Genomic DNA, 26,737 nt, shown 5'->3' with positions numbered 1-26,737 from the left:
TCGAGCGATGCCCTGATGGCTGAATCGACAGCTTCCATTTATGTGGGGAGGGCGATGGCTCCTCCTCAACGTGCTGACTTGCAAGCGTTGGCCGTTGCCACTGCTGCTCTGTCTGCTGTTTGCCAGTGTGTAATTCTTCTAAATTAAACTAAGTTTTTCATTTATTTTCTAATTTATACTTCACATTGATTTCCCTAATTTATTTACCTATCTTAAGTACCACTCAACATTCTTCCACTCTTCTGAGAAATTCGCCCTCGAATTTACCACTCGACATTCCTCCACTGTTTACATGGCTAAAGCACTAACACAAGCAATGAAAACTCTCGACTTATCTGATTACACACGCTTCACATTATGTATGTTGAAAATACTTTAGCACTTTACTAAAGCAGTGTACACACATGAGTCACATAGTTCACACATAAATCGTTATAATAAGTGTAACAAATCTTGATGACAAGGAATAAACAAAAATAGATCTTTCACTTAGAAAATTACACAGCAACACCTGTTTAATCTACCCTATATTAATGCAAGACTATCTATTCTACTGTATTGTTTATTTTAACATGAGACTGTTTAATAAAGACTGAAGTACAATAAACAAAATTAATACACTAATGCTCAAAAGTACCCACTGAAGTCCTCCAGTTAAGAGTGTGGTATCCAGTTAACAGGGATTTGATGAAGTGGTATATTAGTATTTGGCTTATCTTTTCGTCTTAAATAAAACAAAACTGTACAAAACAGAAACACCAACACAAAGGTTCCAGATATACCCATTCCTAGCATTATAATTTTAGTTTTGTGTTCACTTCTTAACTGTAAGACATGCTGCATCATAACATTGGCATCAATTTTGCTTTGCTGTGAGTTTATGAACGAACATATCTAATGACTTCAGAAGGGAACTGTCAAGGGAGTCATTGAGGTAGGATAGGTTTTGTGTAGGAAATGCTTGCATGGGGTTTTCTGGCCAATAAATTAGAGGGAAGGATGAATTAACATTAGTTGTACCATTATGCTAGCGGTGTTACCTTAAAAAAACAAAAAATGGCTCTGAGTACTATGGGACTCAACTTCTGAGGTCATTAGTCCCCTAGAACTTAGAACTAGTTAAACCTGACTAACCTAAGGACATCACAAACATCCATGCCCAAGGCAGGATTCGAACCTGTGACTGAAGTGGTCTTGCGGTTCCAGACTGCAGCACCTAGAACCGTATGACCACTTCGGCCGGCTTAAAAAAACAAACAACATGGTTATGGACCTAACAACCTAGTAAAAACAAAAACAAAGAAAAGAAGGAATACATGGTTAACTACAAGATCTACATATTTCTAAGTTCAACTTTTTTTTCTTAAAAAACCATTATCATTTATTAATTATTTACATTTGTTTACTATCCACAGTCTACTATGATTCAACTAGGACATTCGCACCCTTGGTCGAAAATTGTGTGGTGCCATGTCTGTATGTTGTGCTGGTGTGGCCACTCTTTTTCCTTTTCGGGCATTTCCTCCACCCTTCGGAAAAGCAGACACTATTGTTGAAGGAATTACATCTGGAGCGCCCTTAGAAGGTTTTAAACGACTTGCATGGACAATAGTAGTTCGGGTGGGCAGTTGCAGTTTAACGTTGACTGGTGATGTGATCTCAATAATTTGATAAGGACCCCTGTAGTTTGTTACTAATTTCTTCGTTTTTCCTTCCGCAATGTATGGGGTTGACAGCATCACCCACTGACTGACTTTGTAATTTCGATACTTAGCTTGGGCATTACCTAATATTTCCTGTCGTTCCAAAGCCTTTGTATTAAATTTTTGAACCTTTTTCCATACATCCTTCATCATTCGACAGAAATCTTTTACTGTTTCTCCGACTTTTCCGTTTTTCTGCCTGATTACATCAAAAGGGGACGGCTTTTTTCTCCCATAGACCACTTCATAAGGTGCCATGCCAGCTGCTTCATGCGTTTTGGCATTGTATACCGACACGATTATTGGTAAATACGTATCGCAATTAGAATGTTGTTCATTAATATAATAACTAAGCATCTTGCCAATTTTCCGATGAACTCTTTCTGTGCGTCCGTTGCACTGAGGGTGTAACGGAGCTGTGCGTAATTTACGTATTTTTAGTAAGTGGCATAGCTGTTTCATTAATTCAGACATAAAATTAGATCCCTGATCTGTGATAATAGCTTCAGGTACGCCAAATTTAAGTATCCAGTTGTTAACTAAAGCTTGGGCAACTGTATTTGCTTGCTGATCTGGAAGACTCACCAAAGCTAGATAGCTTGAAAAGTGATCTATAATCGTAAGAACATACTTATCACCAGCAGGTGTTTTATGAAATGGTACGTAGATATCTACTCCGCAGATTTGAAATGGACATGAAGCCTCGGGGAGCCTCTGTAAGAGTATTTTTAAACGAGAAAGTTCAGCTCGTTGTGCGCACGCAATGCAATTACAAACGTACTGCGCAATATCCTGCTTTCTGGTTTGCCACCAAAATCGCTCTGCTACGCGTCTTTCGGTTGTCCGCTGTCCACCGTGTCCTGCAAGGATATGATCATGGGCCTCTGCCATTATTTCTTGTCTAAGGTATTGGGGAACAACAATTCGCGGTCCAAGTTTTGTTTTACGGCATAATATACCATCTTCAAAGCAAAATTGTTTTTGTGTTGCGTATTTTTTGCATTCTGTGTCCTCATCTTGTGCCTTTCTCCAGTCCTCAGTATCTCGGCCTGTTGCTTCCAAAAGTGCTATTTTCCGACTTGGGCAATCTGCATTCGTGTGTTTTTGCCTGGTTTATGGATAACTTCGAAATCCATTTCGGAAAGACATAGGGCCCAACGGGAGAGATGACTAGATGGATCCTTTAACCCAAGCAACCATTTTAAAGCTGCATGGTCTGTAATAACCTTGAATTTCCTACCATACAAGTAGCATTTAAAGTATTTGATGCCATAAATAACACTTAACAATTCTTTCTCCATAGTGGAATAATTTCTTTCTGCCGTTGTTAGTTGTCTCAAAGCCTAGGCTATGGGGTGTTCCGCACCATTAATATTCTGACTCAAAACAACTCCTACTGAATGACCATTTCTCTATGTGGCCATGTGTCTCATGCGTCGGCCAGCGGAGTGGCGTGGCTGGGGAAGGCCAGTGTCCTGGACTCAAACAACAGACTCCAGCTTGCCAGTCTTTGGCTGTCAGATCTTCATCCCAGCTCACAGGTGTCTGTTGATGTGAGGCCGTCTCCTTCCTGTGCTCACGAGTCAAGCGAGTACGTAAATATCAGTCTTCGAATACCTTCTAACTTCTGTCTTCTGGCGGCGAGGCTGCTGCTTGCTATTCCATTACAGCGGCAGACTTGGTGCTTCTGTGTACGATGTAGTCTCTTCCTGCATGACAGTCTTCAGCACAGAAACTGAACTGAAAACTACTCTCGGGCCCACTGCGTCTCGCGTATTTATTTACTTCAGTTCACTGGAGGTGAACGACTTCATGGTCATTGCCTCTTCTGTCACTTTGAAAAGCTTCTCAAAGAATCGTCTTAACGTTGGTCATTGGCTCTTGGAATGTAGGCATGGACCTTTGATCACATGTGACAATTGAGAAACATGTGAGCCGGTCATTGCCTCTTCGGTCACGTTGAAAAGCTTTTCAAAGAATCTTCTTAACGTCGGTCAGTGGCTCTTGGAATGTAGGCGAGGGCTTTTGATCACATGTGAGAATTGAGAAACACGTGAGCCGGTCGGGCGATGCCCTGACGGCTGAATCTACAGCTTCCGTTTATGTGAGGAGGGCGATGGCTTCTCCTCAATGTGTTGACTTGCAAGCGCCGGCCGTTGCCACTGCTGCTCTGTCCGCTGTATGTTGGATTGGAGGCAGTTGTCTGACGTCATGGCCGCCATATTTCGATAACGGTACTCGCATCATCATCTGCTAAGTTTCTGGCCACCATTTGGGATAATGGTACTAGCATCATCAGCTGAGCTCACAGTCGGTTTTTTGGATAATGGTACTCGCATCATCGGCTGACGACACTGCCGCCATTTTGGATAACGGTACTCGCATTGTCAGCTGACGTAACGGCCGCCATTTTGGATTTGGGGCGACGCCGGCCCTTGTGGTGATCTACTTTGGGGTGATGGCCCCCTTGTCCCACTATTCACGTGACTGCTTCCAGTCCTTCCATTGGCTGGCTGAGGTGCTCTTTGAACATCCCTCGATCAGTAATGTTCGCACGATAGCATCTCATGGCCAGTTGTACTCTCTGTGGGAATGCTGACCATGTGAACTGAGCATGGGTAGTTGTGTGTGTGTGTGTGTGTGTGTGTGTGTGTGTGTGTGTGTGTGTGTGTGTGTGTGAAATCTTAAGGTCATCAGTCCCTAAGCTTACACACTACTTAATCTAAATTATCCTAAGGACAAACACACACACCCATGCCCAAGGGAGGACCCGAACCTCTGCCAGGACCAGCCGGATAGTCCATGGCTTCAACACCATAGACCGCTCGGCTAATCCCGCGCGGTTGGGTAGTTGTGTATGTAGCAACATCTGGTACCACAAATCAGCCCAAGCCCAGTAATACTTCTTACATGAGAAAATGTTCTAGACAAATGAAATGTGATTAAGTAAAATTCTGAAAAAAATTTATTTCTCAATCCTTTCATTAATTCATCAGTCTGACTGATCACCTCGCACACTTCCTCCATCCTATGCAGGAGTTATGGGTGTTCACTTGAATTTAAGAAGTACATTAGGCATCAAAGTTAACGGCTTCCTTGGAGGGTAGGCTGACACTTGGTAAGTGGTCTTAATTTAGTGGGGGAATAATGAATTTGAAAAAATGTCTTGGAAGAATGATAAAACCGGTGTGGATTACAATTGCTTTCAGTTTCAAATTTCATAGATAACAATGTTAAGCAAGTTTCATACAAGAGTCTTTTGGCCACTCAATTTTGACAATAATAATGAAAGAGACAGTGGCTATTGGTTTTGGCTGATGCACTGCCTTTGGACTGAAGGCTGCGCCAGGGTAAACGACGAAGGATGGAGCCGATGAGGTGGTGAAAGGGCAGGCAAAGTGTAGCAGGCAGGCAGCAGCAGCTGGTTGGCATGCAGCAATGCCCGGCCTCCGCAGAGGGGTACTATGACCACGACCAACGATGCTGGTGCTGCCAAAGAAAGGTTGGCAGGCGCGACGAATAGGCCTCGCAGGACACAGGAGACTGCCATACTCAATTGTGGGGGTGCATAAGCGGAGGTTCATGGGACATTGTCAATACAAGGGATGAGGGGGGGGGGGGGGGGAGGGAGTTTACAGATAATCGTGGCACAAACTTTTGAGGTAGTACTATCTATTAAACATCACGTAATAAGTATGAACAATTCGTGACAATTATTTGCGAACTTTTGTTATGATACTGACTAATATTCTGAATCTTTTCCTTTTGTATTTCAATGATATGCATTACAGAAAGTTATCACTTGGTTTTCTACACCTGGTTTACAGGATTACCCAGTTGAAAACGGACTGAGTACAACATGGTGCTTCACATATCATTACATTACCATTACATGTAGTTAAATCACTTTTCATAATATAAGATGGATGTTGTCGTTGTTGCGGTCTTCAGTCCTGAGACTAGTTTGATGCAGCCCTCCATGCTACTCTATCCTGTGCAAGCTTCTTCATCTCCCAGTACCTACTGCTACCTACATCCTTCTGAATCTGCTTAGTGTATTCATCTCTTGGTCTCCCTCTACGATTTTTACCCTCCACGCTGCCCTCCAATACTAACTTGGTGATCCCTTGATGCCTCAGAACATGTCCTACCAACCGATCCCTTCTTCTAGTCAAGTTGTGCCACAAACTTCTCCCCAATCCTATTCAATACTTCCTCATTAGTTATGTGATCTACCCATCTAATCTTAAGCATTCTTCTGTAGCACCACATTTTGAAAGATTCTATTCTCTTCTTATCGAAAATATTTATCGTCCATGTTTCACTTCCATACATGGCTACACTCCATACAAATACTTTCAGAAACGACTTCCTGACACTTAAATCTATACTCGATGTTAACAAATTTCTCTTCTTCAGATATGCGTTCCTTGCCATTGCCAGTCTATATTTTATATCCTCTCTATTTCGACCATCATCAGTTATTTTGTTCCCCAAATAGCAAAACTCATTTACTACTTTAAGTGTCTCATTTCCTAATCTAATTCCCTTAGCATCACCCGACTTAATTCGACTACATTCCATTATCGTTGTTTTGCTTTTGTTGATGTTCATCTTATACCCTCCTTTCAAGACACTGTCTATTCCGTTCAACTGCTCTTCCAAGTCCTTTGCTGTCTCTGATAGAATTACAGTGTCATCGGCGAACCTCAAAGTTTTTATTTCTTCTCCATGGAGTTTAATACCTACTCCGAATTTTTCTTTTGTTTCCTATACTGCTTGCTCAATATACAGATTGCATAACATTGGGGACAGGCTACAACCCTGTCTCACTCCCTTCCCAACCACTGCTTCCCTTTCATGTCCTTTGACTCTTGTAACTGCCATCTGGTTTCTGTACAAATTGTAAATAGCTTTTCGCTCCCTGTATTTTACCTCTGCCACCTTCAGAATTTGAAAGAGAGTATTCCCGTCAACATTGTCAAAAGCTTTCTCTAAGTCTACAAATGCTAGAAACGTAGGTTTGCCTTTCCTTAATCTAGCTTCTAAGATAAGTCGTAGGGTCAGTATTGCCTCACGTGTTCCAACATTTCTACGGAATCCAAACTGATCTTTCCCGAGGTCGGCTTCTACCAGTTTTTCCATTCGTCTGTAAAGAATTCGCGTTAGTATTTTGCAACTGTGACTTATTAAACTGATAGTTCGGTAATTTTCACATCTGTCAACAACTGCTTTCTTTGGGATTGGAATTATTATATTCTTCTTGAAGTCTGAGGGTATTTCGACAGTCTCATGCATCTTGCTCACCAGATGGCAGAGTTTTGTCAGGACTGGTTCTCCCAAGGCTGTCAGTAGCTCTAATGGAATGTTGTCTACTCCGGGGGCCTTGTTTCGACTCAGGTCTTTCAGTGCTCTGTCAAACTCTTCACGCAGTATCATACCTCCCAATTCATCTTCATCTGCATCCTCTTCCATTTCCATAATGTTGTCCTCAAGTACATCGCCCTTGTATAGACCCTCTATATACTCCTTCTTTGCTTAGAACTGGGTTTCCATCAAAGCTCTTGATATTCATACAAGTGGTTCTCCTTTCTCCAAAGGTCTCTTTAATTTTCCGGTAGGCAGTATCTATCTTACCCCTGGTGAGATAAGCATCTACATCCTTACATTTGTCCTGTAGCCATCCCTGTTTAGCCATTTTGCACTTCCTGTTGATCTCATTTTTGAGACGTCTGTATTCCTTTTTGCCTGCTTCATTTACTGCATTTTTATATTTTCTCCTTTCATCAATTAAATTCAAGATTTCTTCTGTTACCCAAGGGTTTCTGCTAGCCCTTGTCTTTTTAACTACTTGAACCTCTGCTGCCTTCACTACGTCATCCCTCAAAGCTACCCATTGTTCTTCCACTGTATTTCTTTCTCCCCTCCTTGTCAATTGTTCCCTTATGCTCTCCCTCAAACTCTCTGCAACCTCTGGTTTAGTCAGTTTATCCAGGTCCCATCTCCGTAAATGACCACCTTTTTGTAGTTTCTTCAGTTTTAATCTACAGTTCATAACCAATAGATCGTGGTCAGATTCCACATCTGCCCCTGGAAATGTCTTACAATTTAAAATCTGGTTCCTAAATCTCTGTCTTACCATTATATAATCTGTGTGAAACCTTTCAGTATCTCCAGGCTTCTTCCATGTATACAACCTTCTTTTATGATTCTTGAACCAAGTGTCAGCTATGATTAAGTTGTGCTCTGTGCAAAATTCTACCAGACGGCTTCCTCTTTCATTTCTTAGCCCCAATCCATATTCACCTACTACGTCTCCTTCTCTCCCTTTTCCTACTGACGAATTCCAGTCACCCATGACTATTAAATTTTCGTCTCCATTCACTATCTGAATAATTTCTTTTATTTCATTATACATTTCTTCAATTTCTTCATCTGCAGAGCTAGTCGGCATAAAACTTGTACTACTGTGGTAGGCGTGGGCTTCGTATCTATCTCGGCCACAATAATGCTCTAAGATGGATCAAAATACAAATTTTTCCTTTAAAGGGAAACAGCTGATGGTTTGAGTACCTTAATTATAAATCTATATCTAGGAGGGAGGACCACGCCTGAATACCAATATTTAGAAGAAGTCTTTAGTTAGTATGATCATCCGATGGCAGCTGCTTGGGTATAGATGGGATTGCAGAAAGCGAGCATTCGTGCCATTTAGCAGCGTGAATAAGCCGTCACATTGCGGTAGCCCAAGGAGATCTCCAGACAAAGCAGTAGAAACCTTTTTGAAATACACTCCTGGAAATTGAAATAAGAACACCGTGAATTCATTGTCCCAGGAAGGGGAAACTTTATTGACACATTCCTGGGGTCAGATACATCACATGATCACACTGACAGAACCACAGGCACATAGACACAGGCAACAGAGCATGCACAATGTCGGCACTAGTACAGTGTATATCCACCTTTCGCAGCAATGCAGGCTGCTATTCTCCCATGGAGACGATCGTAGAGATGCTGGATGTAGTCCTGTGGAACGGCTTGCCATGCCATTTCCACCTGGCGCCTCAGTTGGACCAGCGTTCGTGCTGGACGTGCGGACCACGTGAGACGACGCTTCATCCAGTCCCAAACATGCTCAATGGGGGACAGATCCGGAGATCTTGCTGGCCAGGGTAGTTGACTAACACCTTCTAGAGCACGTTGGGTGGCACGGGATACATGCGGACTTGCATTGTCCTGTTGGAACAGCAAGTTCCCTTGCCGGTCTAGGAATGGTAGAACGATGGGTTCGATGACGGTTTGGATGTACCGTGCACTATTCAGTGTCCCCTCGACGATCACCAGTGGTGTACGGCCAGTGTAGGAGATCGCTCCCCACACCGTGATGCCGGGTGTTGGCCCTGTGTGCCTCGGTCGTATGCAGTCCTGATTGTGGCGCTCACCTGCACGGCGCCAAACACGCATACGACCATCATTGGCACCAAGGCAGAAGCGACTCTCATCGCTGAAGACGACACGTCTCCATTCGTCCCTCCATTCACGCCTGTCGCGACACCACTGGAGGCGGGCTGCACGATGTTGGGGCGTGAGCGGAAGACGGCCTAACGGTGTGCGGGACCGTAGCCCAGCTTCATGGAGACGGTTGCGAATGGTCCTCGCCGATACCCCAGGAGCAACAGTGTCCCTAATTTACTGGGAAGTGGCGGTGCGGTCCCCTACGGCACTGCGTAGGATCCTACGGTCTTGGCGTGCATCCGTGCGTCGCTGCGGTCCGGTTCCAGGTCGACGGGCACGTGCACCTTCCGCCGACCACTGGCGACAACATCGATGTACTGTGGAGACCTCACGCCCCACGTGTTGAGCAATTCGGCGGTACGTCCACCCGGCCTCCCGCATGCCCACTATACGCCCTCGCTCAAAGTCCGTCAACTGCACATACGGTTCACGTCCACGCTGTCGCGGCATGCTACCAGTGTTAAAGACTGCGATGGAGCTCCGTATGCCACGGCAAACTGGCTGACACTGACGGCGGCGGTGCACAAATGCTGCGCAGCTAGCGCCATTCGACGGCCAACACCGCGGTTCCTGGTGTGTCCGCTGTGCCGTGCGTGTGATCATTGCTTGTACAGCCATCTCGCAGTGTCCGGAGCAAGTATGGTGGGTCTGACACACCGGTGTCAATGTGTTCTTTTTTCCATTTCCAGGAGTGTAGTATTATATATGCAAATCAGACGACGAAACATCTGACGCTGGATGTGACAATGTCACAATGATAACTGTTTTAGAGTACGCCACTGGTAGATAAAATATCCAGGTCTGAAGTACAAACGTGTGAGTTCACATGAATGTGCTGCCACAATAACTGACTGTGTCTCCTCGAAAACAATAAAACAACGTACTTTCGCAATCCCCGACACTTGTGTGGAGCTATAAAATGACAGATATGTGCTATAAGTGCAAAGCTACAAATTACAAAATCTCCTATTATTAAGCCGTAATTATCTGACAATAGATAATAAAATTAGTTATCACCAGTGGGGTGTCGTAGCGAACTAGTATTCACACTCAAACAATTGGTTGAATTTTCACAGATTGAACAATGCCCATAATACAAGAAATGCACTTAGTATAACAAAAGGCATTATAAACAATTATTGTTATATTTATTTGCAAGTTGTATTAGTCAGAACTCACCTGAAGGCAGATGAAACAGAGCAAGTGTTTCGAGCAGCTTTCGGCCGAAACTATCGATTAGTAGACTTTGTGGGATATTAGCAGGTTTAGTAATTCTGAAATTTTACACAAATTGGCAAGTTTATTCCTCAAATGTAAAAAGGGATTGTGGTGATCAACTGTCCAGGCTCGCAGTAGTTCTGGCAATCCGATGTACTGTGCTACACCGGGTGGCACATTTCGCAGTGAACGGGATAAATGTATTATACTGGTCATGATGTGTTAATCACACTGGAGTTTTTTTTTAAGTTGCACAGAATCAGAAGAAGGGAGTACTCCCGAAACGTTAATGAGTAAATGTAACATAAACAGAACTTCGGAGTGCTTCACTTCCGAGAGCACTGAGTGGAGGACAATACAGGACAAATTAAGAACACGAACAATTTCGTTGGTGTTAAACGTGAGAAGCACATCATGATACCAATCAAAGGGAGTGCGCGACTGTTGTTAGCGTAAGTAAGTACACGTAGGCAGGGATCGAACCCGGAATCAGAAGGCAAAGACGACAGAACCACGCAAGGCTGGGCGGAACTGCCCGCGAAGAACTGAAAGCATGCGCGAGAGCACAATTTTCCGTGTTACGTAACGCTTCCTGGTTTGCATTAGTCGTTTGCTTGATCAACTGACCGAGATGTTATTCATGCCTCGGGATAAACCTTCGGTGAATCAATATTTGATACTGTGGTAAGGGAGGAGCGATACCCTGTATTAATAACTGGAAACTAGGATACAGTTGGTAATGTCGGAGTGAAGAATAGCCCAGCCTAGCCTCTCCTCAACAGAAGTGGGAAAGACAGAATAGAACTGATTACATGGCAATAGGTAAGAAATAATAGAGAGTGGGTCAAAATATTAAGTGCAAAGTATACGACTACGGACACCCACTGTGGTCCCATTGACAATACGAATGGCCATGCGTCATGTCTTGCTAGTAGCGTAACAAACTACGTCTTCAATTGTTACTCTTATTCACTTTGTTAACAGTGGGAACCAACAGACATCTCTACACTTGTTGCTCAGCGAATCCCATATTAACAACTGTTGAAATAATCCTCGAGTCTAGCGGCTTTGTCGTCCAATGATACTCCAATAAATTGGTATGCCCAGTACATCCTATACTCATATGACTGAGATAGTGTTTCAACGTCAGAAAGTTAAAAAGTTGGTCAAGAAGGCTAGGAGAGTATTCTTACTTGAAAGAGCAGATAAGCAGTTGTTAGCATCCCACTTAGTAAATGAACCGACTTCATTTACTTCCGGTACCCTGGACGTGGAAGAATTATGGGCAAATTTTAAACACATTGTAAATCACGTATTGGACAAGTATGTGCCGAAAAAGTGCGCAACCGTGATTTAACAGCGCAATTCGGAGAATGCTCAGGAAGCAAAGGCAGTTGCACTCGCGGTACAAGAAAGATCGGGAGAATAAAGACAGGCAAAAACTAGTAGAGATTCGTGCTGCTGTAAAAAGAGCGATGCACGAAGCATTCAACCACTACCACCGTCATACCTTAGCAAAAGATCTTGCTGAAAACCCAAGGAAATTCTGGTCTTACGTAAAATCGGTAAGCGGGTCGAAGGCTTCCATCCAGTCACTCACGGATCAGTGTGGTCTGGCAACGGAAGACAGCAAAATGAAAGCTGAAATTTTAAATTTAGCATTTGAGAAATATTTCACGCAGGAGAATCGTACAAACATACCGCCGTTTGAGTCTCGTACAGATTCCCGTATGTAGGACATAGTGATAGACATCCCTTGGGTTGTGAGGCAGCTGAATGGGTTGAAAATAAAGAAATCGCCAGGTCCTGATGGGATTCCAATTCAGTTTTACAGAGAGTACTCTACTGCATTGGCTCCTTACTTAGCTTGCATTTATCGAGAATCTCTTGCCCAACGTAAAGTCCCGAGCGACTGGAAAAAAGCGCAGGTGACGCCTGTATATAAGAAGGGTAGAAGGACGGACCCTCAAAATTACAGACCAATATCCTTAACATCGGTTTGTTGCAAGATTCTGGAACATATTCTTAGTTCGAATATAATGAATTTCCTTGAGACAGAGAAGTTGCTGTCCATGCATCAGCACGGCTTTAGAAAGCATCGTTCCTGCGAAACGCAACTCGCCCTTTTTTCACATGATATCTTGCGAACCATGGATGAAGGGTATCAGACGGACGCCATATTCCTTGATTTCCGGAAAGCGTTTGATTCGGTGCCCCACTGCAGACTCCTAACTAAGGTACGAGCATATGGGATTGGTTCCTAAGTATGTGAGTGGCTCGAAGACTTCTTAAGTAATAGAACCCAGTACGTTGTCCTCGATGGTGAGTGTTCATCGGAGGTAAGGGTATCATCTGGAGTGCCCCAGGGAAGTGTGGTAGGTCCGCTGTTGTTTTCTATCTACATAAATGATCTTTTGGATAGGGCGGATAGCAATGTGCGGCTGTTTGCTGATGATGCTGTGGTGTACGGGAAGGTGTCGTCATTGAGTGACTGTAGGAGGATACAAGATAACTTGGATAGGATTTGCGATTGGTGTAAAGAATGGCAGCTAACTCTAAATATAGATAAATGTAAATTAATGCAGATGAATAGGAAAAAGAATCCCATAATGTTTGAATACTCCATTAGTAGTGTAGCGCTTGACACAGTCACGTCGATTAAATATTTGGGCGTAACATTGCAGAGCGATATGAAGTGGGACAAGCATGTATTGGTAGTTGTGGGGAAGGTGGTTAGTCGTCTTCGGTTCATTGGTAGAATTTTGGGAAGATGTGGTTCATCTGTAAAGGAGACCGCTTATAAAACACTAATACCACCTATTCTTGAGTACTGCTCGAGCGTTTGGGATCCCTATCAGGTCGGACTGAGGGAGGACATGGAAGCAGTTCAGAGGCGGGCTGCTAGATTTGTTACTGGTAGGTTCGATCATCACGCGAGTGTTACGGAAATGCTTCAGGAACTCGGGTGGGATTCTCTAGAGGAAACGAGGCGTTCTTTTCGTGATTCGCTACTGAGGAAATTTAGAGAACCAGCATTTGAGGCTGACTGCAGTACAATTTTACTGCCGCCAACTTACTCAACTATAAGAGAGATTAGGGCTCGTACAGAGGCATATAGGCAGTCATTTTTCCCTCGTTCTGTTTGGGAGTAGAACAGGGAGAGAAAATGCTAGTTGTGGTACGAGGTACCCTCCGCCACGCACCGTATGGGGGATTGCGGAGTATGTATGTAGATGTAGATGAGGATGATCACTCAACCTGAGGTTCCTATGAGGGACGCTCAATGACAAATGCAACTTATTTTTTCTCTGCCAGTTTTGGCTGTAAAAATGCTGATTTTGTGGTGAGTATTCCCGTTTCTGCCCCTATGATTTCATGAAGTTCCAGTAAGTGTCAGCGCGCCCGCCCAGCTGGCCGCGCAGTCTAACGCGCTGCTTCCCGAGCGGGAAGGCGTGCCGGTCCCCGGCATGAATCCGCCCGGCGGGTTACTCTCGAGGTTTGGGATTCGATCATCAAAGAAGCAGTGGAGGTATGGGTCCACGATTATCTTGTAAACTGGGATAGTGGTTTCCAACTGAGCTCTGCAGTGGAAGCAGCGCTAGCAAGAATACGTCAGGAGCGCTCTGATGTGAAAGTGGCGAAGGCAGCGAATAGAATAGATAGGCAACGCCAGGACTCAACACCAGGTCCCTTCAGTACACCGGGAGCCCTCCCCACCACCGTCTGCGATTTCTGCTCCCCCCCCCCCTCCCCCTCATCACCCATTCCGAGACACCCCTTATGGAGGCGCACAGTTGGTCCTGCCGTTGCAGACGAGGTAGAGGAGCCTGCGGTCCAGCGTCTCTAAAGTTACAAACTGGACATGAACCCAACACTTCACCTGACGATGATAAGTAGGAAATTTGTCGAAACGTTGCCGCAGAACGACGCCTTGACTCGGCTGATAACCCGAGAAGACTCCATCATTATTAAAGAAGTTGTTGCAAATAAGCTAGTAGGAATAGTAACAAATTTGTTGTGAATTCCAGGGCACAGTGGCATCTTTCATAATTAAATAGTAGACAGCTTAGAGAACCGAGCAATGAACTTTGGTGAAATCGTAAATGAGAGACTTCCTTATCAAGAAATGCTGAACTTAATCAAGGAAAAAGCGAGAAATGACTGCCAGACGCAATGGGATTCGACCAAAATATCAAAAGGAGTACAGTATGACCAGCTGCAGCCTAAAATAGCATTATCCCATTGTTTTACTGAGTGGAATAGGAGCAGACGATTCGTAACAACGATTATGCGCATGTGCTTAAATCGTGGCAAAGTCCCAACCCAACTGTTCCGAATAGAACTGAATGAATCTCCATTATGTGTTTCATGCAATGAAGAAGGAGACGTGAATCATCTACTGTCCTAATGATTCAAGACACAACAAAAATCGTTTATTAGCGCATTTGTTAACGCAACGTCGGTTGCAATGTTGTTGTCAACCACTTTCCACTAGTTTAAGATGTCCAACCACTTAAATATGGATGACATGATGTGTGAATTTTTGTATGTTTCCTTTTTTTATTATTGTGGTATAATCACTTTATGAGTAGTTTTTGGTATCAGTCATTTATTCATACCCTAAATATTTTTGTAAACTGCAATTCACAAAGTGTATAGTAGAATAACCATTAAGGAAGATACTTTGTAAATCTGATGGATAACTGTATGACGATGGTCAAATACCAATAATAAAAAAGGTGATGATACAATCTACCCACTGTTGAGCAATTCTTTCACAGACAAAAATTTAGTCTTGGCTATAATCCAACGTAATGGTAGTGAGCCGTATTGGTAGGTTGGCATCGTGTAATAGGGATAGTGGCGTCCAGTTTTCTTCTCGTGTTTACTGGCGCCACTACGTTCGCTAGCGTTGTCTCGTTGTCTCTCCGCGAGCGGCAGCAGCAGCGGTTATCAGTATGTAGTACCCTAGTGCTATCTTTGGAAGGGCGTCAAGTTTTTCTGGGTCGGAGTGTGTCGGGGAGTTCGGCTGGGACGGAGCAGCAGTGAGGTCCGGCAGCGCGAGGAACATGCCTGGACCGCTGGCGGCACGCAGGCACTGCCAGATCGAGGGGCTGTAGTTGCGAGGGCGATAGCCTCGTTCTCCACCGGACCCAGGATGTTTGAGTTGAGTGAACATTAAACCAGTAATGAAACCTCCACTATTTTGACATCACGCCATTTGTTCGCGCGTTGCTGCTCGCAGGGTCGCTGAGACGAAGAGCGACGAGTGGAGTATTTCGATTTGGCGAAATTAATTAGCCGTCCTCCACCTAATTATTGTTAATCATTGAATTCCTTGTGTTTATTGGTGAAGTTCAACCAGCGGAATTTTTCTGCCTAGTGGCCGCTGACGCCCCAGTTACCTGCCCTGGAGGTTAGCGTATTTTCGCGGCAGTGTACCTTTGTTCGCCTTGCCGCTGCTGTCCGCTATGGAGTGTAGCCAGACAGCCTCCTTGATTGTGGTTCAGATATGTTGTTTCTCTTGGATGGCTTTGGTCGTAGTGGTTCCTTCTGCTTCTCGATGTTTTAAACGCCAGATTCTGAAGACACAGTACTGCCCGCCGGTTCCGTCTTTGCTGGGTTATTCCATCGTTGTATTGGTTATCAGACGTTAGAGAGATTTTGCAAAAGTGTTGGTCTGTGTTTAAACTGTCGCTGGTTTGAGTTGCCATCCGGTTAAGTGAATACAACTCTAGGCTGCCTGTCTCATCGGTTACGAAGTTGAGCGACTTTCCCAGGCCAATCCTTAGAGCACCCTGTGAGGCTCACTTCTCTCTTGCTTTGATCAGGTTGTGATGAAGGTTTCTTTAAATATATTTTAATTTTGAGTTATTACCTACCCCCAAGAACCATGGACCTTGCCGTTGGTGGGGAGGCTTGCGTGCTTCAGCGATACAGATGGCCGTACCGTAGATGCAACCACAACGGAGGGGTATCTGTTGAGAGACCAGACAAACGTGTGGTTCCTGAAGAGGGGCAGCAGCCTTTTCAGTAGTTGCAGGGGCAACAGTCTGGATGATTGACTGATCTGGCCTTGCAACACTAACCAAAACGGCCTTGCTGTGCTGGTACTGCGAACGGCTGAAAGCAAGGGGAAACTACAGCCGTAATTTTTCCCGAGGGCATACAGCTTTGCTGTATGGTTAAATGATGATGGCGTCCTCTTGGGTAAAATATTCCGGAGGTAAAATAGTCCCCCATTCGGATCTCCGGGCGGGGACTACTCAAGAGGACGTCGTTATCAGGAGAAAGAAAACTGACATTCTACGGATCGGAGCGGTGAATGTCAGATCCCTCAATCGGGCAGGTAGGTTAGAAAATTTAAAAAGGGAAATGGATAGGTTGAAGGTAGATATAGTGTGAATTAGAGAAGTTCGGTGGCAGGAGGAACAAGACTTTTGGTCAGGTGAATACAGGGTTATAAACACAAAATCAATAGGGGTAATGCAGGAGTAGGTTTAATAATGAATAAAAAAAATAGGAGTGCGGGTAAGCTACTACCAACAGCATAGTGAACGCATTATTGTGGCCAAGATAGACACGAAGCCCACACCTACTACAGTAGTACAAGTTCATATGCCAACTATCTCTGCAGGTGATGAAGAGATTGATGAAAAGTATGATGAGATAAAAGAAATTGTTCAGCTAGTGAAGGGAGACGAAAATTAAATACTCACGGGTGACTGGAATTCGAGAGTGGGGAAAGGGAGAGAAGGAAACGTAGTGGGTGAATATGGATTGGGGGAGAGAAATAAAAGAGGAAGCCGTTTGGTAGAATTTTGCACACAGCATAACTTAATCATAGCTAACACTTGTTTCAAGGATCATAAAAGAAGGCTGTATACATGGAAGAGTCCTGGAGATACTAGAAGGTATCAGATAGATTATATAATGGTGAGACAGAGATTTAGGAACCAGGTTTTAAATTGTAAGACATTTCCAGGGGCAGATGTGGACTCTGACCACAATCTATTGGTTATGAACTGCAGATTAAAACTGAAGAAACTGCAAAAAGGTGGGAATTTAAGGAGATGGGACCTGAATAAACTGACTAAAGCAGAGGTTGTACAAAGTTTCAGGAAGAGCATAAGGGAACAATTGACAGGAATGGGGGAAAGAAATACAGTAAAAGAAGAATGGGTAGCTCTGAGGGATGAAGTAGTGAAGGCAGCAGAGGATCAAGTAGGTAAAAAGTCGGGGGCTAGTAGAAATCCTTGGGTAACAGAAGAAATATTGAATTTAATTGATGAAAGGAGAAAATATAAAAATGTAGTAAATGAAGCAGGCAAAAGGGAATACAAACGTCTCAAAAATGAGATCGACAGGAAGTACAAAATGGCTAAACAGGGATGGCTAGAGGACAAATGTAAGGATGTAGAGGCTTATCTCATTAGGGGTAAGATAGATACTGCCTACAGGAAAATTAAAGAGACCTTTGGAGAAAAGAGAGCCACTTGTATGAATATCAAGAGCTCTGATGGAAACCCAATTCTAAGCAAAGAAGGGAAAGCAGAAAGGTGGAAGGAGTATATAGAGGGTATATACAAGGGCGATGTACTTGAGGACAATATTATGGAAATGGAAGAGGATGTAGATGAAGATGAATTGGGAGGTATGATATTGCGTGAAGAGTTTGACAGAGCACTGAAAGACCTGAGTCGAAACAAGGCCCCGGGAGTAGACAACATTCCATTGGAACTACTGACGGCCTTGGGAGAGCCAGTCCTGACAAAACTCTACCATCTGGTGAGCAAGATGTATGAGACTGGCGAAATACCCTCAGACTTCAAGAAGAATATAATAATTCCAATCCCAAAGAAAGCAGTTGTTGACAGATGTGAAAATTACCGAACTATCAGTTTAATAAGTCACAGCTGCAAAATACTAACGCGAATTCTTTGCAGACGAATGGAAAAACTGGTAGAAGCCGACTTCGGGGAAGATCAGTTTGGATTCCGCAGAAATGTTGGCACACGTGAGGCAATACTGACCCTACGACTTATCTTAGAAAATAGATTAAGGAAAGGCAAACCTACATTTCTAGCATTTGTAGACTTAGAGAAAGCTTTTGACAATGTTGACTGGAATACTCCCTTTCAAATTCTAAAGGTGGCAGGGGTAAAATACAGGGAGCGAAAGGCTATTTACATTTTGTACAGAAACCAGATGGCAGTTATAAGAGTCGAGGGACATGAAAGGGAAGCAGTGGTTGGGAAGGGAGTGAGACAGGGTTGTAGCCTGTCCCCGATGTTATTCAATCTGTATATTGAGCAAGCAGTAAAGGAAACAAAAGAAAAATTCGGAGTAGGTATTAAATTCCATGGAGAAGAAATAAAAACGTTGTGGTTCGCCGATGACATTGTAATTCTATCAGAGACAGCAAAGGACTTGGAAGAGCAGTTGAACAGAATGGACAGTGTCTTGAAAGGAGGATATAAGATGAACATCAACAAATGCAAAACGAGGATAATGGAATGTAGTCGAATTAAGTCGGGTGATGCTGAGGGAATTAGATTAGGAAATGAGACACTTAAAGTAGTAAATGAGTTTTGCTATTTGGGGAACAAAATAACTGATGATGGTCGAAGTAGAGAGGATATAAAATGTAGACTGGCAATGGCAAGGAAAGCATTTCTGAAGAGAAATTTGTTAACATCGAGTATAGATTTAAGTGTCAGGAAGTCGTTTCTGAAAGTATTTGTATGGAGTGTAGCCATGTATGGAAGTGAAACATGGACGATAAATATTTTGGACAAGAAGAGAATAGAATCTTTCAAAATGTGGTGCTACAGAAGAATGCTGAAGATTAGATGGGTAGATCACATAAGTAATGAGGAGGTATTGAATAGAATTGGGGAGAAGAGGAGTTTGTGGCATAACTTGACAAGAAGAAGGGACCGGTTGGTAGGACATGTTCTGAGGCATCAAGGGATCACAAATTTAGCATTGGAGGGCGGCGTGGAGGGTAAAAATCGTAAAGGGAGACCAAGAGATGAATACACTAAGCAGATTCAGAAGGATGTAGGTTGCAGTAAGTACTGGGAGATGAAGAAGCTTGCACAGGATAGAGTAGCATGGAGAGCTGCATCAAACCAGTCTCAGGACTGAAGACAACAACAACAACAACTATTGGGGCCTCCAGCCGACAAGTAATTTGTATTTCTTGTCAATAAGGCCTTGAGCCGTGAATGCAATTTGTCTAAAGAATTTTTAATTAGATATTGTCTGTTAATAGTGAAATTTTGATGACTGTGTTTTTTTTTTCAAAAAAATATTCAGCCAACAAATAATTTTAATTTCTGGTCAGTAAAGCCTTAAGCTGTGAATGCAATTTGTCTTAAGACTTTTTAATTAGATATTGTCTCTTAATAGTGAAATTTTGATATTTTTTTAAAATTTAGTATCTCTTGGAGAAGTTAAACTGTTTTTAAGAATTTGCTATCCAGGCCTTCAGCCGTCAAATTGCTTTTGCGTTATTACTATTGGGGTCTTCAGCCGACAAATAATTTGAATTTCTGGTCAATAAGGCCTTCAGCCATGAGTGCAACTTGCTTAAGAATTTTTTATTAGACATTGTGTCTTAACAGTCAAATTTGATAATTGTTCTTTATTGTCAACCTCATTTGCAATTTATGTGGACATGGTGTCTGTGGACATGTCCGAAAGAACAGACACCATATCCATATAAATCCATAGTTCTGGCAATACCGGCCATGAGCTTCTACTTCTGTGCGGATGCAGATGTATTCCCCAAACTCTTACGGGACTTGGTAAGAGTGTCTTCCACGAGTAATGAGTGTGTTGGGGTGGAACAATACGAATGGTTAGAAAGTGGGTCTTGCGGGAGGCGTGCGGGAGATAGTCCCTGCAGTCGCACTATTCTTCGTGCCCTCGGTGGCTCAGCTGGATAGAGCGTCTGCCAAATAAGCAGGAGATCCCGGGTTCGAGTCCCGGCGGAGGCACAAATTTTCACCTGTCCCCGTTGATATATATATCTGTGACAATAAAGTGTGCAAAGCTTATTGATTTCTTTCATAATCCGTTCAGACGGGTTACAATGTGGTGAGTACAATGAAATAAAAAGAGGTTTGATTTTATGATTCCGAAGCATGCGAGACCAAACAGCAGATTTGGATTGCGGTCCGTTATCTGAAATGACTTTAGCAACGTGGCCAACTTCACGTAACAAATTTTTAACAAAGGCGTTGGATACAGACTGTCCAGTGGCTTTACGTAACGGAGTGAAAGAAACAAATTTTGTAGTAAGTTCAACAGCTACCAGAACGTACGAAAATCCATTCGATGTTCTGACACGGGATCCCAAGAGATCAACAGCAGCAAATTCTTTTAATTTAGAAGGAATGATGGGAAACAACGGAGCACGATGTGAGATAGTAGATGGTTTAGCCCTTTGACAAAGTTTACAGATAGACAAGACTCTTCGAATTCTCTGTTCCATATTGTTAAAACAACAAGCCGTCCGAAGAATACGATAAAATTTTCGTGGACAAAAAGTGCGTAGCTGAAATGAATGTACCAAATGAGCTTATTAACAAAATCGTCAGGAATGCAAAGTACCCATACCTTGTCATCAACAGTGTAGCGTTTGAAGAGTATATTGTTTCTAACCAGATAATAATGCCGAATCTGCGTGTGTGTCTTTTCATGCCATTTGCTTTTGATGTCTTTCCAAATCGGATCTTTATCTTTTTCATGAGCAGTGTCCTTTAAAGATGTGGTGATGAAGTTTTCAAAGGTGACTTTCTGAATGTAAAGAATACTGAAATTTATCTCGAAGTTGCCTTCTGTGTTACTTTTCTCAAGCCCAGCCGGTGCACGTGACAGTGCGTCCGCACCAGTGTTCTCCTTGCCGGGAATGTAGACTACTGTGAAGTGGAATTCTTCCAGAAACAATGCCCAACGTTTTAACCTGTCATGATTTAATTTTCAGGACATAAGAAATTGTAATGCACGATGATCACTGTATACTGTTACGTTCTTACCAGAAAGAAAGAAACGGAATTTCTTAAATACCCAAACGATAGCTAAAGCTTCTGATTCAGTAACGGAATAATTTTTTTCAGATTTTGTTAGCACTCGGCTAGCAAAGGCAATCGTTTTCTGAACAGTAGTGTCATTTTCTATGGTTTCTTGAAATAAATGAGCACCAAGATCGACTTTAGAAGAATCCGTGCTAAGGCAGAAATCTTGTGACAGATATGGATGAGCTAGTATTGTTCTTTCAAAGAACTGAATTCCAACTGTGCCTGTTCGTCCCAGTTCCAAATAGTATTTTCTCCAGTGAGAGAACAAAGTTTTGGTGTAACTAGAATTTGTATATTCACAAAACGACGGTAAAAATTTACGAGACCTAGAAAACTGCGGACTTGTTTTTTTGTGGATGGAACTGGAATGGCTCTGATTGCTTCTAACTTTACAGGATCCGGCTGAGTGCCTTCAGAAGAAATAATGTGTCCCAAAAACTTCACCTTTGTCCTACCGAATTCAGACTTTTCCAAGTTAACTGTAATTCCAAATTCTGCAAAAATACGTAACACACTGGTGAGGATACGATTATGTTGTTCCCATGAGGCTTCTGCTATTAGAATACCGTCCACATATAAGGTGATGTGACGTTTTAAGAACTCAGGTAATATGGAATTTAACCCGCGCATGAATGCTGCCTAAGAAATGTTCAAACCAAAAGGAAGTTTCCGAAATTGACAACAAACGCCGAAAAAAAGAAAATCTGTATTTTCTACGTTCTGGATGAAGTTCGATCTGATAAAAGCTGGATGTGAGATCAATGGAAGACAACACTCTTACACCATTAAAATTTTGACGAAGTTCTTCCAACGTGTGCGGCCTGTTTGTTTCAGGAATGATGATAGTATTGATTTGTCTCGAATCTAAGACAAGTTTGATCGATCCATTTTTCTTCTCAACAACATGTAATGGCTTGTTGTATGAGCTTACTGCAGGCTCAATAATTCCCTCGTCAAGCATAGATTGTATTTCTGTTCAAACTAGGTCCCTATGATGTGCCGGTATTACGTATGGTCAAACACAAAATATAGTATGCTCACGAACACGAAATTAGTATTGAAATCCCTCCATTGTTCCTGTTTTGTGAGTAAAAACTGTGGATTGTGCTTGTAAAATCTCAAAAAGGTCCTGCCTATCAGTTTCATTACAATTCTCAATTGTTTGAATTTTATTCTGAATTAACTCATTAGTATCAAATACGCCGTCGATATCATCCCTGTCAATAATTGCAGAGTGATTGTTAGTGTCAAGTTCCATAAAAAATTCCGAACTGTTCTCTAACAGGAGGTAAGCCGATTAATTTCCTCCTCATGGTTTCAGAGCCAATCTTCAAATTTCAAAGCTATTGACTTACCTTCTTTCTCTAAACTTATTTCAGCATCGTGAAAGTTTAAGATTGCTTTGTATTCATTCATAAAGTCTACTCCCAATATAATTTCTGTTGACAATAATGGAACGATAGGGAAGTTCATAGAGAAACTGTGGCTTTGACACAAGAATTCTAAGTTGGTTTGTTGGCGTACATCTACACTTTTTCCAAACATTGCACCTTGTAATTTAATCTTACATAACGGAAGTGTGGGGCAATCGTTCGATTTGTTGCCTTTGCTAAAGGCTGTTTCACTAATTACTGAAATGGGACTGCCAGAGTCAAGTACTGCCGTAAATTATACATCATTTACTGTAATGTGAATTACGGGATATGGAATGTTGTTCTGTTTTACGTCGTGTTCCTGGAGTAAGATGTCGCTAATGTCTTCCATTTTTACGTAATTAATAGCCACGGCAGCTACGTCGTCAGCTTCATAAATACGTTTTGTGGCTGCCAGCGGTGTGAGTCGTTGCCTACTGTCTCTTTGTTGGTGCGCGGATTAGGAGACCTACCTTCCATAAATTCACCTTGCCGAGAGGGCCCTGCCCTGTTTGAATCCCGCCAGTTCTGATGAAATTCAGGTCTGTCGTTATGATTATATCGTCTGTCGTCATGTTGGTAGTTTCCATAGTTTCTTACTTGTCGGTCATGTAGTGGAGAATTTCTTCCGGAACCGTAACTGGGTGGTGTACCGTTTCGTCTGAAGTTATTCTGTCTCCCTTGATAATAATTATGTTGGTTCCCATACTGTCTGTTTCTCTGATTGTCTCTGTTATAGTCATTACCGCGGAGAGGTGATCTTTCCCTATAATTATTATTACTCTGCCAACAGTTGTCATACGGGTGGTGTCTTTTTTGGTCACGATTTGCGTTGTAAGAATAGCCTTGTCGTGTCCAGTTATTATTTCTGTTATCGCGTAATTGTGACGGATGTGACCTGTAATTGTTGTGTTCCTGTTTTCGTGTCCCGCGATTGTCAGTGTCAATTTCCAATTCTTGTAACAGTCCCTGAAAAGCTTTGATGTCGTCTTTGCAACGTCCTGCCAAAATAATATGTCGTAAATGTTCAGGCAATTTGATTAAGCAAATGCGAATAAGTTCTGAGGGGCTGAATGGGTTTGACAGATACTGATTCTCATGCAACATGTCTTCAAAATATTTGACAAGACTGGAAAAATCAGATTGTTCGAAATGTTTCATCATTATGATGCTATGTTTTACTCGCTTTTGAGGAGCTTGAGACCAATATGCTGAGAGGAAGGCATGATAAAATTCTCCTTCAATGTGACAATCGAGAATGACCGATCGCATTCTTACAGCTGGTTCATTCTCTAAGTACCCACACATAAATTCTAATCTGTGCTCCAATCGACCAGTTGGGAGGAAAACAATGAGAGAATTGATAGAGCCACGCTTGTGGATGAATGTTGTTGCCAGAATTCTTAAATGTTTTGAATTTACGTGTAGTAATATACAGTTTATAGTCAAAGTCATCGACCGAGCGAGGTGGCGCAGTGGTTAGACACTGGACTCGCATTCGGGAGGACGACGGTTCAACCCCGCGTCCGGCCATCTTGATTTAGGTTTTCCGTGATTTACCTAAATCGCTCCAGGCAAATGGCGGGATGGTTCCTTTCAAAGGGCACGGCCGACTTCATTCCCCGTCCTTCCCTAATACGATGAGACCGATGACCTCGCTGTCTGGTCTTCTTCCGCAAAACAACCCAACCCATCCCAACCTAACTCAAAGTCATCATGACGGCGAGTCGCATATCGGTCATTGTTACGTCGTATCGGCGGTACCATCTCAAAATCCGATGCACTTTGCCGATTTCTTTCATAATTTCCGAAATGCCCTGTGTTATTATTTTGTGGCTTTTCCGTATTTCTATGTCCCTCTTCCCGTATTGGAGCGCGAGTGTCCTCTGAAATATGTAATTCTTGTATTACTTGTGCCAACTGATCTTGTACTTCCCGGATTCCTCTTTTGTGTTGCGTATTGATTTGATTCTGATTTTGTTTGAATTTTCTAATTTGTTCATACCCTTCTGTGTCAGTAAAGGCTACTGGTGTTGTGTCATTCAGATCAACAACTACCTTTGCAGATAAGTTAGTGAACTGATCCGGAAGTTCGTCTACTTTCTCCGATAATGAACTGATTTCCTCGGTGTGTTTTTCAGAGTGTCCATTTGTGTTGAAATCGTATCTACTGTGTCCTTTTAGTTTTCCTGAGTTTTTGCAAGTTGCGTAACCTAATCGGTAGATGCAACTGAGTCAATTTTAGCTTGCAAAGTGTCGTGATTTTCATGAACAATAGTTTGCAGTTCTTTTATGTCTGCTTCGTGATTCTGTAATGCATTTTCATGACTCGAAGAAATAGGTTGAAAATGCTCACAAATTTTTGTTTTTACGTCATTACAGACTTTTTGACATTTACATTCAATTTTAAGTAACTCTGCAGTTAAACCTTCACGCGTTTGTTCAAGCGTTTGTTCCACTGAGTCTAACTTTTGAAGCTGTTGCTGTGTTTGTCTCTGATTTTGTTCCATTGTGTCTAACTTTTGAAGCTGTTGCCCCATTTGTTTCTGATTTTGTTCAAACGTTGTGTCTAACTTTTGAAGCCTTTGTCCCATTTGTTGTATTAATTGTAATAACAATGCACTGGTGTCTGAAACATGTTCCTTAGTGCTATTCGGCAGTGCATTTGAACCGGCACTATTCGCATTTTGAAAAGCAGAAAATGTGTCTTGACTTATTTGAGAAAACGGTGAGGACGCAAAACCTGAATCTATAGTATTTGCAAGATTGTGTCCTGTCATTTCGGATTCCTCAGGCGAGCTGTTGCTGACCGATCGATCGATAATGCTTCCCTGTTCACTAATTGTTTCACTGTCTACACCATTATTTGCCACCCGCTCCATTTCCCTATGCACAATTACCAAATTACTACGTTGAATGTCTGTTAATTCATTGCACGGTGGTGCTGATAAGCTACGCTCGTCCTCACTATCATTTCTCAACTCACTTTGAAGCCTAGTGTTACGTTTTTCACACTCCATAATTATCACGTATTTCACACGATAACAAGAAAAGCACAATTTGAAGAGCAAAAACAAGAAAACACATTAGCATAGCACTGAAAATAATATCTACTTAATTGCAAGCGTGGCTGCGAAATACTTGATGCAAATCTACATGCATGCCACAACTGTTTTACTGTACAACAATGAAAAACTACAATTACAAAGGAAATTCTCTCTACAACTACGCGCTAGCAATAAACAATAGCTACCCTAATTACACAAACTACAAGAAAAAAAAACAGAAGATTCCATTGAGGTATCTTCGGCTAAGGGTCGACATATGTAATGTCCCCTTAGAAAAAACTTTATAAATGGCAGTGCTGGAAAACCTCTACGTTATTTGATTTTCAAACAGCTGAGCAAAACCGAACATTCTCAGACATTTCTCTCTTTACTTATTCTGATCAACACTAAACTGGCACACAATATTTTTAGCGCAACGCAGTCTGACTCTCAATAATCCCTACAAAAGAATTGCCCTGGCGAACAATAACCTATACCTTTCATGAATCACTTACCTCATAAAAATCTTTGTTACTCGAACTACTGCAATACAGTGAGCGCCAATAATGCCAGCTAAATAAAGATTCTAACTACTGAAGGCACTAACTACTGATAGGCATAGTTAGCAAATCAAAGATTTTGATGGAGAACAAACAATGTATTTACCTTAATAATGTTCAAAAGTCATCATGTATATATCAGTTCATGATATCCAGTTATACAAATTTACCCTTTCTGATGAGCACTAGTCC

The 26,737-nt window shown here is 42.5% G+C and overlaps 1 non-coding gene across 1 annotated transcript; it reads left to right on the top strand.

The window, feature by feature from the left end:
- The first annotated feature begins 20,368 nt into the window (after positions 1-20,368).
- On the top strand, positions 20,369-20,443 carry Trnai-aau (transfer RNA isoleucine (anticodon AAU)). The gene has a single exon. It is a non-coding gene; the product is annotated as a tRNA-Ile (tRNA).
- The last annotated feature ends 6,294 nt before the right edge of the window (positions 20,444-26,737 follow it).

The sequence above is a fragment of the Schistocerca serialis genome, chromosome 3 (assembly GCF_023864345.2).
Source record: "Schistocerca serialis cubense isolate TAMUIC-IGC-003099 chromosome 3, iqSchSeri2.2, whole genome shotgun sequence".
Classification (NCBI taxonomy): domain Eukaryota; kingdom Metazoa; phylum Arthropoda; class Insecta; order Orthoptera; family Acrididae; genus Schistocerca; species Schistocerca serialis.
The sequence above is the reverse complement of the archived record's forward strand: the minus strand, read 5'-3'. Positions and strand labels throughout refer to the sequence as shown.